The 14,607-nt window shown below is 45.1% G+C and overlaps 1 protein-coding gene across 4 annotated transcripts in view; it reads left to right on the top strand.

The window, feature by feature from the left end:
• The window catches only part of prickle2b (prickle homolog 2b), a 70,646-nt gene that overhangs the window by 30,249 nt on the left and 25,790 nt on the right, over nucleotides 1–14,607 (top strand). The window contains exon 1 of one of the 4 annotated variants that reach the window (XM_064304936.1): nucleotides 4,230–4,470. The exons of the other annotated variants lie outside the window; for them this stretch is intronic. The gene's annotated coding sequence lies outside the window, so the exon portion shown is untranslated. Of the gene's footprint in view, nucleotides 1–4,229; nucleotides 4,471–14,607 lie in introns of those variants that run through there. 4 annotated transcript variants of the gene reach the window in all.

Genomic DNA, 14,607 nt, shown 5'->3' with positions numbered 1-14,607 from the left:
GGCGCTGATGAGCAGGAGGGGGAATTTGAATGTTTACCTCCCTGACCCGGGCTGATTTTTATTACAAAAAGGAAATGGGCAGGAATTGTGCAAGTCGTTTCCAAGAATCCTGCAGCTTGTTGCAGAAATACCTTTGAGTAAGGTTCTTTGTGAAATACTTCTGGTATCTGTATCCTGAATTGTTTTTACATGTTAGTCAGCGAAGTGCTGTGTCTATATCTGTTTATTAATCTGTTGCATTAATACAACATTAACCACTGACTGCACTTTCAAGGATCCTTCAAATACTTCTAACATTGTGGGAGAGATAGGGTAACTACAGCAGTACAAAGCATTTTGGGGGGGGAGAGCTGTGGCTTCAGTTTCAGTATACTGCCTCCTTCAGTTGAACAGTTCACATGAAGTTTCCCCCTGAACACCCGTGTGATTGTACAGGCGTAGGTCAAGGACTGTGATGAGATACAGGAAGCATTTTGAAGCAGTACAGGTCACAGAGAAGGGCACATCCTGACATTCTGAAGCAAATTAGTGCTAATAATCACTTTCAGGGTGGAATGCTTGCTCAGCAGTGATTCACCGATCAGAGCTTTCCTGCCGTCTGGTGCATGTCATCATTCCGCAGACGTGCAGATGGACACTGATGCAACGCTGCTTGGAAGCACCTTTGAGTCATGGCCACGGTGACCCTCTCCCACCCCTTCAAGAAGGCCACTGGCGGTTCACGTGGGGAGGGGAGCGGGGGCGTGTGGGGGCGGTGTGAGACTCTCAGAAATGGCTTCCAGATTAGAATCACAGATGCTGTTTTGTGCCTTTCTCCTGGTGGAAAGGAGCCAGCGTCCACCTCTCATCGCCCCAGCCCTGGCTCTGTCTCTTCCCCCCCGGATTAAAAAGGCAAATCACCCCGCTGCTCGTGTGGAAGCGGCACAATGACACGCGCCTCATGAATACTTAGTGCCGTTGATTGAGTCTCCGCTTAGCTAATAAACAGTGTTGCGGTTCCTAATACGATACCCTCTGTCGCTTTCAGTGTGACTGACAGGACGAGCACCCTTCCAGTGAGCCTCATTAGCTGCCGTATATAGATTTGGGCAGGAAGGAAAAAGGGATTGTGGTGTAGTATGGAGGCTGTGATTGGCGTGGCAGGCTGAAGGCCCTGACTGTTGCAGACCCCTTTGACTGCGCCGTCTGTGTCTGGAGTGAGGAAGTCTGGGCCGCCGCAGGAGAATTATCTGAGTTCCAGTCTCAGTCCCTGATCTCCCATTTAGCCAAGCCGCAGGCTCAAGGCGGAATTCTGAGAGTGTTTGTGGAGCAGGCAGCTGGGCAAGGGGAGGCTAAATACATCCTCAGTGTGGCAGGAATGCCGCTGATACCTATGGATGGTGTTAACCCTTTCAGTGTTGCACCACAAAGGTGGCAGTTCAAGTGGTTTGCGACAGCACATTACCCGCTTTCTTTATTGTATACGCCATTGTTGTTCATATCATCAAGGGCCAGTGGCTGTATTCTTCATTGTGTGGTTTTAAAAGGACTGAAAATGGTAAACTAAATTGTAAAAGCAAGAGATTAAACGCCTTTCAGTGGGGGAGCAATGTTGAAACCACGTTTGTGTGTTTTGCTGAGCACTGAACTGTGACATTTCCATTTAAGAGGGTTTTTTTTATTATTCTGTTCCATTCAAATGTGAGGAGAATGAGAGAGCAGAAATGGGCTGAGACAGACCAGCCGAAATCATTAGTGTTCTGCTCCATTTCTGCCATTCAGTTTGAAATGGTGTTCAATTTAAATGCCCTGACGCTTGCTTCATTTCGCCTTCTCTATTCATTGTGGCTCATTCAGGCTGAGGTAACATTTGTACTTCCATCCCAGTTAGTGTGTTCTACAGTGCATGGATGCCCCCTCCCTATGCTGTACAGACCCTGCCAAGGGCTTGAGGCCAGCACAGATACATTCAGCTTTTTCATTCTTGGCTGTGAGTCAGCTGCAGTCTCCACAGGCACCCCCTCCCCCCTCATAGAAGAAACCAGGGATACTGAAAAATCTATGAACGGACAATCAAATCCACTCTCTTCATAATGGCACAATTAATCCCTGTCTGTTTCAGCTTTGCACGCTGACATAAAGTGTACGACTTCAGACTTGGGGAGGGACAAGCTAGTTACCAGAGCCAGGACTGCACTCCCCCCTCCCTCCCCGACCCCGCCCCCGAACCCAGCACGGTACAGTCTTTGGCCTTCTAGGCCTGTCCTGGTGCATCATGCACTTTATTGGCAATCTAGACAATGGCTTACTTTGTGGCATTTTACAGTTTTTACTTTGCTACAGTGAAAAAATTTCACTAAATATGAAAGATTTTATGTTAATCTAGAATCTTTTTTTGTACTCAATTGGTGTCAGAGTTCTTTTCCAGCCTTCAGTGTAATGGCTTTAGATTTTTAGAAGAAGGAAGACGTGAAAAGAGCATGATGACTTTTTATTATGTGTATAAGATGTCAGTGCCTGTTTTCAGTACGACGCAGAAATGTGCAGGGATTGAAATGACTTTACCAGCTAAAGCAGCCATTTTGTGTCACGTGTTTCTCTCTGTCCACGGACTGGGGAGGAGGAAAATTGATTTGGTTCTGCAGGCTTGGAAAAAGATTTCATATCAGTGCGGAGGCTTGATCATGCTAATATCACTGACGGCTGCTCGAATTTGTTTCCTGTGTCATTTTCAGTTCCATTTTGTGTTTATGTGCGCAATATTTTAGTAACCAAAAAAAGTTTTATCCCGGGAGCTATAAAGAAGGAGCTTATTAAAGCGAGATTGTGTGAATCAGGGCAGTGGTCAGCCAATGTGGCTGCAGTCTCACGTTCAGTGCTGTCCCTGGGTTTCCCTTTGATTGATCACTTCAATTAGTAATGAAGTGAGGGAAGATGAGCTAACCACTCCGGGCCAAGAGGGAGGCAGGGGGCCGCAGTTTAGATACTCCACAGCGTTTCCACAGCATGCGAGCGTTTAAGGACACCTCAGGCGCTTCTCCCGAGCCTCTGCAATTATCTAACATACTTCAGTCTGCTGTGGGCACGATAAACCGCAGAGAAAGGAACACATTTAGTAAAGAAATGCATGCACAGGAGGGGTGGTTATGCTCCAAATTAATTGTAGTAGATTTAGTTGGTCATGTGCAATTCTACGTTTATCATTTTAAACATTTGAACATTTTTAATGTGTGTTATATGAGTAAAATATATGTGCTTGTTGCCTAGTACTGGTACATGATGCATCAACATGGGGGGGGTGGGTGTCGGGGGGGGGGGGGGGGGTTAATGGTGGTATAGGAGAACACTGTCCTGTGTTGTCAGGTGAGGGAGAGTCCCTCCCCCGGGCAGGTTCCCCGTTGTCTCTAGCCACAGAAATCCAACAGGATTTATGGAAATTGTCCACCCAGAAGTGCCTGGAACAGTAGGTGTACAGTGCTAACAGTGCTATAAAACATATCATGTTATATCCACCGCACATTGCCCTATTATAAAAAAACCCACACCGATGCCGTGGCAATGAATAGCTTTGCTTATGCCTGTGTTCACATGTACTTTTAGATATTGGGTTTCTTCATTCATTTGAGTTAGGAGGGAGGATTTAACTTGTATGTATGTAGGTTGGAGAACTAAAAAAAGAACTGTCCACTGTGAGGGCACGCAGCGTGTGCTGATTTAATGCATACAAGAAGGACTGTGCATTGACATGCTGTGACGTCCTCCTTTACGGAGAGTCAAAGCTTTTGATTTCTTCCAGCAGAAGTTTACTGAGAATCTGGTTCTTGAGGAAGGAATTGGGATGTGGTTAAACTGGACAGGAATGTGCCAGCCGCACACAGATACAGTCAGCACCCCACCCAGACAATCGCTCATAAAACCTCCAGTAACCCACAAGAATGTAAACCTAAAGCCTCATGGCCCTAAAAAGTCCTTTTTCTCTCTCCTCTCTCTTCTGGATCGCTGTGGGGCCGCAGCTACAGTACATACCCTTGTGATTTCAATCAGAGTCTGGCAGCCGGGCTGCGATTGGCTGAGAGCGCATGACTCACTGCAGTAGATGGAGGGAGGGGGTGGATGGAAGGGGATGTGGGAGTCATTTTCTGAGGAGGCAGTCTGCGTGGCTCTCGGCTCGCTGACCCAACCTGATCATATTCCTCCAGAGTGCAGCCCCACCCCCCCCCACCCCTTCCACTGCCACCCCTGCTTGCAAATGGCCCCACGACCGGCAGCACGCTGCGCGAGAGATCTCTTCAGCTCCAGGGCTGTCAGCCCCTCATTCTGTCTCCTTCTCCTCTCCTTTTCCATCTGAGCAAGAAACAGATTTTTTCAATTAAGAAGACGCTGAGAGCGTTCTCCTTGTGGTCTCTGTGCTGCAGTGGCTGGTCTGTAAGTGAATCAGTCCTCCAAGTGCATTTCTGATTTCCCACAGACAGGAGAGAGAGACTGAGAGAGGTGAGTACTTTCCATTTCCACTTGAGTTTTTTGAATGAATGTGTATGATGTGAAAGCAGAAGGTGCCATTTATGTACAAGCATGTTATGCTCAGGCGTAGGTGTATTTTTCCTCCTCTGCTTCTCTCATCATCTCACCTATGCTTGGGGTGTTTAGTGACTGACCACAATGATCTAATTCCACTCTGCTGCTCATGATGCATTAAATATTAGCATCAGACATAGCAAAGGTTATGTTGAAATGAGAGTGGAAATGTATGGGGGAAATTGTCCTTTGTGTCTCACAGTCATAATGCTAGCAGTTTCAGAGTATTAAAACTGTGTGCACGTGTTTGCGTGTTTGCTGAGGGGGTACAGTAGAAAACGGAGTAGGGCTGCGGTGTGGGTGATTTCCATGTCCCACTTCGAACCTTGTCCCCCTAAGCTTGTGGTGTACTCTCCGATGTCCCATGTGGGTGAGTGGGACTGAGCTGCTATATGTTTAGCACAGGAAAAAAAGCTGCAGCGCCTGTCATTTCAGCTGTTGTGATTTAAGTGGACTGACAGGACACAAATCTTCCAAGCATCTCACAGCTGTGCAGCATGCCTTTTTATTTTTAACTGCTGCTTTTATTGGCTCACTAGAGGAAGGGGCCAGCCTATTGTCTCTTCCTTCAGTCGGAGGGGTGTTGGCAAGAGGGTGGGGGGAGCATCCATTTCTGTTAACTTTGGTGTTTTGCTTAAAATCTTGACTCCTTTGATGGACGACAGTCCATGCCATGTGGTAAGAGTATAGCACGCTTCTGTTTTAATGGGCTGTATGTGTTGTGACATTTGCAAAATCAGCCATTGACAGGGACCAGACAGGGCTGTTCCACAGGTCCTCGTCACTTCCTGACCCCACTGGCTGCCGTGACCCATTTGCGCGCCAGCGCCCCCCCAAGGCCACCGCAATGACTGATTCAGAACTTACTGAAAGCCTGCACTGGCTCTCCGTTAATTTAGGTGGGGGCTGCATGCCAAGCTGGAACTGGAGTCCTGAAAGAGGGTGGATCTGCGATGGGGGGATGAGGTGTGAGAATAGCCTGAAGGAGCGGGGGAGAGGAGGGAGGAGAAAATGATAAAATGTGTGATGTGCCGTTTGTATCTCTTGGCCATGAGCACAGCCATTGATTTGAAGGCACATGGGAGCCCCCCCTCCACCATTATACACCCCCCCTTACTGAGGGTCCTTTTTATCTCTCTCATGATGTTAGCGACTCATTGATTTTGAGGCGAGTCTGGCCTTAAAAGGGTTGGTCCTCACATTTGAGCTTTAATATGTTTAATTTGTGTTCTACAGCTCTACAGCTCTATTTGGGTATAGTAAATGTAGTACTTTACACTCAGAGTACATTGCGCATGTGAATAGTTGAATATCTGGATACTGAACCCATGAGTTTTTGGCAGTGCACAATCCTGCGGTGCCCTTCAGTGCCCTTCATTCAATATGAATTGCCTTCTACCTGCTATTGTAAGCCTCATAATCAGTGAAGAAGAAATGGTGCAAATAAACCTGCGTAACATAGCCTGCAAATGGAATGTACATTCATGCATCTCCTCGACAGGATAGATGTGGAGAGCTTTTATTTTGATGAAGCGCCTCTCAGTAAATTCAAAGGAAGCACACTTCAAGGGAGCCATTATTATTGGAGGGCTTATACAAATCCAACAGATTTAATTAGTCTCTTCAGTAAAAATTGTCCTCTTTAACAGATTGCAGTTTGGAACTCCCCCCTAGATGCATACGCAGACACACAGACACACACGCAGGCAGGAGGAGAGAGTGTGGGGACCCACACTAAACGATCTGTCACTCGGTACTTGATGAGCCAGGTCTCGGATAAGAGGAGCTACAGAAATAGCTGTCTGAGAACCTGTCCATCACACACAAGTGTCGCCTGCCATACTCCGCCCACCTCCAACTGGAGAGGAAGTGAGAGAGTGAAGTCGAGGGAACAACAGAGAGACAGACACTCCTCTCTCACAAAGCTAAAGCATTCTGTTTTGCGCTCCTCTGTGTTATCGGTGCTGTTCAATTTGCTGTCCTGGTTTTTTTGTTCTTTCTGCTGCCAGCGATTGTAGCATTCTCATCCGACTCATAATCCAATAGCTTCCCTGTGATTCTCAGGATATCTGCATATGCATTTTAACTTGCTAATTTATGTATGGTAATGTATGCGGAGATGCACAAGGGAGCAATTAGCTTTATTATGTTTTTACAAAATATATGATTAAATCTGCCGTCTCTGTCTCGTGCTGTGGAAATTATGCAAAGTCTTTTATTAATATGACCATTTTAACTTGTGGCAACATGAAACTGTCGCTGTCCCAACAGCATTGCTGTATCAGTGTCGGTGTTTTACAATGCTACACAGTGTCACATGGATTCTATAGTGAATAATGCTAAATAAAGATGTCCATTTTTTATTATCCTTCAGGAGGAAATGGAACCTGTGTTTAAAATAAAAGGCTGAGGTAAAAAAATATTACGATTGTTCTTCAGCAAAGATATTTATGTTGCTATTGTTGAAATGGACCTTCAGGGAAAAGTATTTCCATGACCTAATAGGGGTTTCTGGTACAAATAGTTTTGAGACATATATCCATCCCTTTTCAGATTTTGTGCTGACAGCAATGGAAATGGAATTGGCCATGCTGCAGCTCTCTTCCCAGCAGGAGATATTAATTCAATTCTTCTGTGAGCCGAATAACAGACTGCAATACTCACAGAAGACAGATGCTGTCATCCTGCAATGCAGAATCAGTTTAAACACAGAAAATGCAGGTCATTTTTCAGTTATCTCTCAGCCACCTTTACATTGTTAGAGAATGGCTTGAAGAGCCTGTGTCTGATCTTCGTTTTAAATGAATGTTAAAAGAAGTCTTTCTGTTTCGTTGAGGACTGATGAGGTCCTCAGATCTTTGTCTCACGGTAAATTAAATGAAGAGAAGCTGTGCAAATTGGGTTTAATGGTATCCTTTACTAGCAGCTTTTGAAGTTTGAATTGGTCCCTTTGTCTGTGGGACAGAATACTAGAAGCATGGTAGACTTATGGTTTCACACTCTCAAGCTGATTTGCTTTTGAATGTTCGGGTTGCTCATTGCTGTAATACTGTTTGAACACGCATGCTTAATGAGATCTTAACGGCAAGGCTATGAACGGCTGAAGAAGGCAATGTTTGTTTATTCTGTGGGATATATATATATATATATATATCAGTAGTAGTAGTCAATGCTATGACCAGAGATAACCGAGAAAATTGGGTAAAGGTCATGTGTTAAATGTTAATGGGCCGTGTTAAGCTGTGTGAATCTTGATGGAACGTTTGGTATTGTGCTTTGACCTTAACCTTTCCTGCTCAAGGCTGCTCAACCAATTGCACATGTGCAGAGGAGACTTGGTTATGGAGTTAGCGGACAGTATTGTGTGGTAGAGGGACAGAATGCCATGAATGTAAATACTATGTGAACCAGAGCAAGGTCGTGTGTCAGATAGTGATGCAGTACAGTGACTGGCTGATTTATTTAGAAGCAGGGATTTTTAGGAGCCCCTTGGGGCCCATTTATCATTTAACAAAGCTAAAGCTGTGGAATAGTTAAAGCTCCTTAAAACTGTAATAAGCATTCAAAAGGCAAAGGGGGAAATTACCTATAGTAAATGTATTTATTTTGCTTCTGAATGATGCATCGCCCACAAAGGCATTCCATTTCTTGCGATGTGATTATCTTTTTTTTTTTTTAAATCTTTTCTAGCCACGCCTTTCATTTAAACAAAAACAATTGAACTTCTAGCTGTGTGCAGATGTTGGCCTGTTACCTCTCACAGGCACTTGCTTTCTCAAATGTGTGCTGAGGGAATGTTCGGGCTGGAATGAGGCTGTTAGTTGTTTTCCGATGCAAAACAGCATCCTCTGGAAGCAGGGACCTCCCTGCGGTGAGCCGTGCAGAGTACCGAACGCAGCTGCTCCAGACCGAGGCATGTGGGGCCCGCCCGCGCGGCGGAGGTAGCGGGATCACAAGGGCGTGAATGTCAATGCGCCACCCGCTAGGACTGTGACGCTCCCCAAATTCCACTCTGAGAGAGCAGGTGAGGCGAGGCGAGCGGGGTCCCGGTGCTGCCAGCTGATGTGCACTGGGCTGCAGAAGTGCCCTTTCAGACTAATTTAACTGTCTGGGGATGGATGCGCTTCGCGGCTGCTTATGGATGGCAGCACTAGGGAGGGGTGCAGGGATGGTTGGGTGGTGGTGGGGTTGCTGGGGACTGTTGCCAAGCCATCCCACAAGCTGACAAATGAGGGTGTAATGAAAGGTTTTTTTTCTTCAATTTCCTTCTCTTTGTGGTTCGAGCTGTCTTTGTCTTAACCCACAACCTTGGCATGGGAGCCCAGAGGCCTGCATGAGGCCGTGTGGTGATATGCCATGGAAGAGAAACTTCCAGAACTCTGAATGATGTGTTGTGATACACAGAAGGGCAAGACAGCTCTTGCAGAGGATATGAATCTTCATGAAGCCACTGTTTAGACAATCCCTTCAAAATACCAAAACACAGTAGTTTTTGGAATAATGAAAATGGTATCAGGTAGAAGATGAAAATGTTCCATATTGCCGTCTCCTGTAAGGGGTTTTCATGTCATCACTATTGGAAACCTTGGTCCATCGCACTCAAAACAGTGGCGATTCATAAAAACATGGGGGTGGCGGTAAGAGAATTTCTGAACATGACAGTGAACGGACTTCAGGGAAGAGAAGGTGAAGTGGTGACAAGAAGAAAAATAACCTTGCAGAGGGCAGTGAAATCCAACCTTTATTATACATCTGTGTCCTCGTTGTTTTCAGAGTGAAGGTGTCTCATCGGGTATTTGCACAGTTTCTCTAGAAATAGAGCAGCATTGTGAATTCCTTACTTCAGTGTAAACCAGGCTCCTTCAGAACGCTGCCTGTACCAAGTGTGTGATGATGAAGTGGTGTGTCTCAACCGGGTCGTCACGTGAACGAAGCTCCCCCCCCAAACCTCCCCTCACCCAACTACTCCAATACGTCTCACGCTTGGTTCTCAGCCTCTCTTCTGAGACCAAGGCCTGCCATTGGATGGATTTGCTTCTTTGATTGGCACAAAGCCTCTACACGCCCATGGGGTTTAAGAAAGGATTTTTTTTCCATCTGATCTACTTCTTGCTCATCCTCCTTTCCTCATGGGGTCTGCTTCAGGAAAGAAAGGACTACACACCGGTAGCATACCTGTAAAAAGAAAATGTCTGTCCTACAGTAGGTACAGTAGTCTTTTAACAATAGATTTAAAGTAAAGTTAAAAAGGGAAGGATTTTCTGTTTTCAAATACACTGTATGTGTCAGTGTATGCAACAGCTTGTACTGCAAAAAGGTTTCTTTGAGATTTGTGCATATTTAAAGCTGGGTTCATAGCAGTTTAATATTTGCTAGAAATAAAAAAGCATTTCTGTCAGTGTGTCCATCAGCCTTTCTGTGTGTCAGGCTGAGAGGACAGTGTTGGCCTGGTCAGTAGAGACTTCAACCACCAGGGGAACCATAACATATGAAATATTAGTTTGCGTTCCTTCACTAAAGACTATCTGGACTGGCTGAGTAGCTGGTAGTCCTTACTTATATAAGTAAGCTCTACCCTTCTCACTCGGCCTGGACCCATCCCCATAATTGTGCCAGAAATACGCCATTCCAGTATGGAGGGGTAACTCCCTGCATGGGCCAGCTAGTCAGCAGGATGCCAGTGCCTTGCCCAGGCTCAACTCCAGTTCTAATGAAATTACCGTCAGAGTAAGTAACTGGATATAGCCATTATGACTCTACTATTCTGACAAGCTCACCATTCCAGAAATATATTCATCCCATAATTCCTTGTTACAGCTCGGGTGGTAATTTGTGAGCGGAATCCAGCATGGTATCATTCCAGAACGAAGCCCCTATTTGCACAGAGATGACAGGGGCACAGTTCAGCCCTTATCAGGAACCTGCTTTGGCACACGCCGTGGGGATGGTATGCATGGACTGTGTGTTGCACCCAGCCAGCAGATCTGCCCAAGAAATCAGCTTCTTGCGGCTCTCTCTCTCTCTCTTAGCTAGCAGGCTTCCTGGCCCGGGACTGGAGATGGTTTAAGATGCCGTTTCCAGCAGGCTGTAATCTGCGGCTTCCCTTAATTATTTTCCCAAATCTGAGAGGGTCTGGTGTGAGAGAGGAGGCCAGCAGAGGCGAGGCTTCTCACCATTACACGTATGTGCAGCCCCTTTGTGTCGGTCTCAAAACTCTCCTTCACCATAGAGATTGTTTTACCACCTGCTTTTCATCTCCTCTCTCCTCCTGTCAAGATGAACAAGATTACAGTAAACCCAGTCATCTTTCTGGAGGGTTTTGCCAGCGGATATGGATATATTTCTCAGAAGGGAAATATTTTATGTGTGCTTGCCTGCGTGTGTGCATGTGTGTGCGTGCGCGTGTGTGTGTGAGAGAGAGAGAGATAGAAAGGAGAGTGAGAGAGCAAAAGGAGTGAGAGAGAAACAGAGAGGGAGAGAGCACCCCAATAAGCACGATAGAAAGGTCACTGTATGACAGGCTGAGAACTGGCGAGCCTGTGGCTAATTATAATGTGTCTCTTTCTGCTGCTGTGCTCATGAACTTTCCCCCCTCTCGGACCTGCGGGAAGTCTTGGCTGTCTGTCAAACAGGCGAGATCCCTGCTGGAAGAGAACGCAGGAGTTCGCGCACACCCAAAAAACACACACAAAAAGCCACCCACGCCCCCAGCAACTCTGCCCATCATATCCCTCTGCAGCTGATCAGCAAGACAGTCCTGGCATTATTTTAGACAGGCCATATCTGTAGGCCATGTGACATGTGCTCACCAAAGCCACACACGTCAGGAACAAAGATACTCTTAGTCTTCTGAAGTGACACTCTTCCTTCTTTTATAAGATAATCACATTTATAAATGTATTTCTTGGCAAAAATAGATAAAATGATCCTCAGTCCCAGATGTTGAGTGTTTAGTTATGCATTCCTCTGATAATGGTTGTATCCATCCCAAAAATATAATGTGCTGGAATGTCAAATGTTTAAATGCGTTATTTTTTAAAGCAAACATACTATTTTTCTAACAGACTATACTGTTGAGGATCACAGGGCATTGTTACATGTGTAGCAGATGTTTTATCCTGTGTGCCTTATGTGCTTGTATTTTTTTTTTACACACCCACTTATCTAGCTTGTTATGAACTGAGGCAATTCAGGTTAAGTACACACTCAAGGGCATAACAGCAATGCCCCTCCCAGGAACAGATAGATCCCATAGAGATCCCTCTCGTTTTCTTCTGGATATTTAGTACACGGCTGTGCCACACTGCTTTCCCTTGGCTGTCTCATCTGATGATCATGAGCTAGTTCAGATTGACTGGATAGATTTAAATTGGAATTTTGCTGGATGGTTCTGAAATGACACCCTCACAGATTGATGGTATTGCTTTAGGCTTTGAAGTTCTATTGGTTTAACTGGAAGACATTAGGTCCCTGTGGGTCTGTGTTGTGAAACCGGTGGGGTTTTTTTTAGACACTAGCAATGTGGGTTAACGCAGCCACAGCTGTACAAGTGACGCACAGTCTCACTCTCAACCCATTCCACCGCACAGCCCTGAGAAACACTTCTCTGCTTAATAGGAAAATGGGGCTGGTCAGCTTCCACTGAAACTTTCCTGAGCTGCAGAACATTGTCATTCCCATTTAAATATCCTAGCATTTGGACTGAATTCTCCTCTACCCCGATTTTAAAACATAATCCTTCTGCAAATGATGAATATACGATTTTACTTTTGCTATAATTTGTCATTCTCTCCCCACTCTCTGGTTGAAATGTATGAAGTAAGAGAAGTGTGTGAACTGAGGGCTGCTGTTACCAGGGTGACAAGAAAATGGTGTTTGCACTGTGTAAACTCCAGCAGTCAGTTTTATATAAAAAAAGACTGACCAAAGGTACTCATAAGCGTGTAGGTTGTCTGCCTAAACCTCATGCTGTCTGCCTCTTGTAATAAAATGGTATATAAAGCAGGGGATTTGCTTTGAAGCTCTTCTCGGCTCTAAGCCTGGTACCTTTACAGCCCTCTCCTTTTGTGTGCTGGTTTGCAGGGTTCCTGCAGGAGACTCTTTTCCTCTCTTGTTTGGAGTTCCTTTGCTCCTTTGCTCTCTCTGTAGACAGTGAGAGGGGGATCGTGATCATTAAAAGCTGTCGTGCTTCCTTCCTGAATGCTGATGTCATTCCCGCTCGGCTCCCAGCACGCACTGCTTCGTAAGCAGCCCTGAGCATTGAAACCGCAAGGGCAGAGAAAATGGGAAACATATTTATTTAATTAATTAATTGCTTGTTTGGAGGGTGCAGCCTTTGTGTGAACTGCACACTGACCCCCCCCCCCCCCCCCCAACACCATTTCATCTGTCCACCCCACACTGTTTTAAGCTTTGACTCATCGTAAGCAGTTACTGGTGATGGGAGAGGGAGGTGGCATGGCAGACTACAGGCTCTGATTCCAGAAACAGGGCATTTTAACCATTCACTTTCTGTAATATGCAAGAACCTTTACTGCTCTGGAATGTTTGTAATGCACCTAACACCTTCGGGACTAGCTGAATGTGATAAAGGTGCAATATACTGTTTGTGAAAGTTTGTTTCTTGCCCCAGATTTGTCACATTCCTTTGCACAATGGTACGGCGACAATTTGGGTCATTACTGATGGTGTCAGTAGTTTAGTGTATGACCATTTTGTGAAGGAAACTGTCCCTGCTAAAAAGAAAAATGTATAACAATTGAAATGTGTCATTATTTTACCATGTACCTAATTTCTTTCAAAGCTTTTTCAAGGTAATCACTTGAATGATCGGTACAGTCCTCAGTTGAAGTTTACAGAAGTGACTCATTTTGCTCTGTCACTGTCAGATTCATTTTATATGCGTGGTTGTTTCCGAAGGCCTTTGGTTTGACGAATGTTGTAAGGATATTAACGTGAGTCATGTCTCCTTTGTATTTAATGTCATTGCTAAACAATTAGCCAGCCTTCAGTAAGAAGGCCAAGACAATGAGAGGAACATGAAATGCGTCAGGGAAGGACAGGGAAGGATTTTTCTCTTACTTTGATGTTTTTATATTTGATTAGATTTTTACACATTCCAGAAACTCCATAATGTTGATCCAATAGGCAGGCAGCAGGTTCTTTACTATGGAAGGCCTAAATCCTAAAAGAATCACCACAGTTTCCACTGCTGCACATTTAGATTTCATTCGAATCTGCTTTGTGCCACATTCTTAAAGCAGTATTGTAAATAACACTCTGGTGTAGTTATATATCTTTACGTGGATATATTGACCTGTTCCATGCTGCTACTCATTTGACAGGCAGCAGTGTGCAGGGTATCTGAAGCCTTGTGAGCCACTTAGTGGGTGGAGATATCATATGCTATTACTCTGTGATTTTAATCATTGTAAGAGGTGATTGACAGAACTCTACTACTTTCCCATTATGGCTTTCACAGGCCTTCTCTCTACCATCATTCCTCACATCTGCTGACACTTGTCCATCTGAAGTGGCTTTTCTCAAAAATAAATACAATTATAGATGTCATATTCTTGGCTGTTCATTAATTTTTGTAATTATTTTTGGGTTTTAAATATAATTTTCTGCAGCCTCTTTTGTAGGACAGATTCAGGTCACAACAGCTGGCTCTGCTTAAAACCCACCCAGAGCTGGTCTGGCCCTGTGAATACCGCTAGAGATTGCCATGGGGTTCCCCAAGTTTAACCACTGCATTGGTCAACATATGATCTCCAAAGTTTGCCTGGCCTGCTAGCCAGGGAGGTGCTGAATTTCAACCCTGCACTCGAAAATGGTAATTTGTGGTTAGGAATTCTGAGAGTGTGAAGGGGCTTGTCACCGCACTTTCTTTTAACCTCCGTCAAGCCCTGGCAGAAGCTGCTCTCGCCTACACTTCAGGTTCATAGATTGACTGAAAGCAAGCTCTTCATTCCACCACACGTTCAGATTAAAGACTACAAAACGGTTTCTTTTTTAATATCCACAATAATTTGCGCATGTTAGCCAAATGGG

This window comes from Anguilla rostrata, chromosome 13, assembly GCF_018555375.3.
Source record: "Anguilla rostrata isolate EN2019 chromosome 13, ASM1855537v3, whole genome shotgun sequence".
Taxonomy (NCBI): Eukaryota; Metazoa; Chordata; class Actinopteri; order Anguilliformes; family Anguillidae; genus Anguilla; species Anguilla rostrata.
This window is presented reverse-complemented; position numbering and strand designations above follow the sequence as displayed.